Below are 3418 nucleotides of genomic sequence, written 5' to 3'. Positions count from 1 at the left end.
CACTCCAGATCTTGGCCCCAAACTTACACTGTCTTGGTAGCTCTCCAATGCCTTCAAATGTAGTTTTTAATCCAGATTTTCTGGTTGTTTTTTCTCAGTGGGAGGGCTGATCCAAAACAAGCTATTCAGACTTTGCTGGATGTGGAATGCTAGCACTCACTTCTAAATATTGCTATTTTCTAAGCAGTTTCAGTTAAAAAAAAATTCTGGACTAAGAGTTAATTTTGATGTTATTTATTTCTACTTCCATCTCATCAAACTCAGAGGAAGTGACCTATATAATTTATGAAATGTGTCAAGATTTATTTTAAGGGATAATACAGTCAGCATTTTGTGTTTCATGGATAGTTGAAAAGAATATCTATTTTCTTTTTGATGGGGAGACTATGGTATCTATCATCCGTCTAATAAATTAAACTCATTTATTGTGCCATTCAACTCCCTGTATCCTTATTTACTTTACATTTACTTATTTTAAATTTATTTTATTTTTGATGTCATTTTCTGAGAGAGGTGGATACTAAAACATACCATCACCTTTGTGGATTGATTTATTTCTCATTTCTATTCAATCAGTATTTGCTTTGCATATTTTTAAGCCATGCTGAAATTACACAGAAGTTTTATTTTTCTGGTGGTTTGTTGTATTTTTTCCTTTAATATGTTTTATCTAAATTAATTTTTCTACGTTTGTACAAATACTACCTTCTAATTGTTATCATTGGTGTGGTAGAGTTTCCAAATATGGTTGCCAACAATTCTTCCTGTCCCTGTGAGTGCATGTGCCTGCAGAAGTGGGGTCTAATTCCCTTGACCTGAAATCCAGGCTGGCCTTGTGACTTGCTTTGGCTGACAGAATGTGGCAGAAGTGACATAGTGCCAATTCCTTGCCTGGCCCTTAAGCAGTTCCAGCAGCTTTCAACATTGTGCTCTGGCAACTTTACCACCATGCAGTATAGACGTTCACACAAGACTGAATGATGGGACGCAGTGTGGAGAGAGCCTTTGAGCAGGGGCCAGATGTAAGTAAAGCTTCTTGAAGCTTCCAGCCCAGCCACATACTTAATACAACCAAGTGAGGGTCACCAGGTGAGACCACATGGAGCAGAAGGACCACCTAGCCCAGCCCTGACAGAAATCTTGACCCATACAATACTGAGAAATAATAAGTCATTACTGTTTTGCATTCCTGCATGTTTGGGAGTTATTTGGTACTCAGCAATAAAGAGCTGAAACAATTCGTTTGGTATATTTTCTCCCATCTATTCAAATCTTGAGACCATATTTTTATTAGGTTGTGTGTTTTCTCATTGTTAAATTTTGGGAGTTTCTTCTTATCCTGGATGCAAATCCTTTATTAGATATACAAGTTGAAAATATTTTCTTTCAGTCTGTGGTTTGTCTTTTCATTCTTTCAATACTGTCTTTAGGCTGGGTACGGTGGCTCACGCCTATAATCCCAGCATTTTGAGAGGCCAAGGTGGGTGGATTACCTGAGGTCAGGAGTTCAAAACCATCCTGGCCAACATGGTGAAACCCTGTCTCTACTAAAACTACGAAAATTAACCAGGCATGGTGTTACACACCTGTAGTCCCAGCTACTAGGGAGGCTGAGGCAGGAGGACTGCCTGAACGTGGGAGGCAGAGGTTACAGTGAGCCGAGATCTTGCCACTGCACTCCAGCCTGGGCTACAGAGTGAGACCTTGTCTCAAAAAACAAAAAACAAACAAACCAAAAAACAATAGTGTCTTTTAAAAAGGAGGAGTTCTCAGCTACTCAGGAGGCTGAGGCAGGAGAATTGCCTGAACCCAGGAAGCGGAGGTTGCAGTGAGCCGAGATCGCGCCATTGCACTCCAGCCTGGGTAACAAGAGCGAAACTCTGTCTCAAAAAAAAAAAAAAAAAAAAAAAAAAGAGGAGGAGTTCTTAATTTTGGTGAAATCCAATGTATTGTTTTTGTTTCTCTCACGCTTTTGGTGTCATAGCTGAGAAATCTTTGTTCATCCAAGGTAACAAAGATTTCTACATATGTTTTCTTCTAGGAGTGTTACAGTATCAGGTTTTACGCTTAGGTCTATGACTCATTTTGAGTATGGTGAAAGGTATGCTTGAGGTTCATTTTTATCCGTATGGATATGCAATGGTTGAACTAATTTACACTCCCACCAACAGTGTATAAGGGTCCCCTTTTCTCCACAACCTCATCAGCATGTTACTTCTTGACTTTTTAGTAATAGCCACTCTAGGCCAGGCACGGTGGCTCACGCCTGTTATCCCAGCACTTTGGGAGACCAAGGCGGGCAGATCACAAGGTCAGGAGTTCGAGACTATCCTAGTCAACATGGTGAAACCCCGTCTCTATTAAAAATACAAAAATTGGTGCCCGCGGAGTAGCCATCATGAGTAAAGCTCACCCTCCCGAGTTGAAAAAATTTATGGACAAGAAGTTATCATTGAAATTAAATGGTGGCAGACATGTCCAAGGAATATGGACATGTGGGGATTTGATCCCTTTATGAATCTTGTGATAGATGAATGTGTGGAGATGGCAACTAGCGGACAACAGAACAATATTGGAATGGTGGTAATACGAGGAAATAGTATCATCATGTTAGAAGCCTTGGAACGAGTATAAATAATGGCTGTTCAGCGGAGAAACCCATGTCCTCTCTCCATAGGGCCTATTTTACTATAATGTAAAAATTAGGTCATGTACATTTTCATATTAGACTTTTTGTTAAATAAACTTTTGTAATAATCAAAAAAAAAAATACAAAAATTAGTGGGGTATGGTGGCATGTGCCTGTAATCCCACTGGGAGGCTGAGGCAGAAGAATCACTTGAACCAGGGAGTCAGAGGTTGCAGTGAGCCGAGATCACGCCTGGCACTCCAGTCTGGTGACAGAGTGAGACTCCATCTCAAAAAACAAACAAGCAAACAAGCGCTATAATCATAGCCACTCTGACTTGTGTGAGATGGTGTCTCACTGTGGTTTTGATTTGCATTTCTCTAATGATCAGTGATATTGAGCTTTTTTTCGTATTCTTGTCGGCTGCACGTGTCTATTCATGTTCTTTGCCCACTTTTTAATGGTTTTTTTCTTGTAAATTTGTTTAAGTTCCTTACAGATGCTGGATATTAGAACTTTGTCAGACGCTTAGTTTGCAAATATGTTCTCCTATTCTGAATGTTGTCTGTTTACTCTGTTGATAGTTTATTTTGATGCGCAGAAGGTTTTACATTTAATTAGATCCCATTTGTCAAGGTTTGCTTTTGTTGCGATTGCTTTTGGCATCTTTGTCATGAAATCTTTGTCCCCTTCTATGTCCAAGATGGTATTGTCTAGGTCCCTATTCTTATACATTATGGAACAGTTTGTATGTAATTGGTGTTAGTTCTTCCTTAAGTTTTGGGTATA

At 39.4% G+C, this 3418-nt stretch overlaps 1 pseudogene; it reads left to right on the top strand.

Annotated features, from left to right (window-relative positions):
• Positions 1 to 2398: 2398 nt before the first annotated feature.
• Positions 2399 to 2761, top strand: LOC135274716 (small nuclear ribonucleoprotein G-like; annotated as a pseudogene).
• Positions 2762 to 3418: the final 657 nt, after the last annotated feature.

Source organism: Aotus nancymaae, unplaced genomic scaffold, assembly GCF_030222135.1.
Source record: "Aotus nancymaae isolate 86718 unplaced genomic scaffold, 86718_ANA_hifiasm-v0.15.2.pri h1tg000003l, whole genome shotgun sequence".
NCBI lineage: Eukaryota > Metazoa > Chordata > Mammalia > Primates > Aotidae > Aotus > Aotus nancymaae.
The sequence above is the reverse complement of the archived record's forward strand: the minus strand, read 5'-3'. Positions and strand labels throughout refer to the sequence as shown.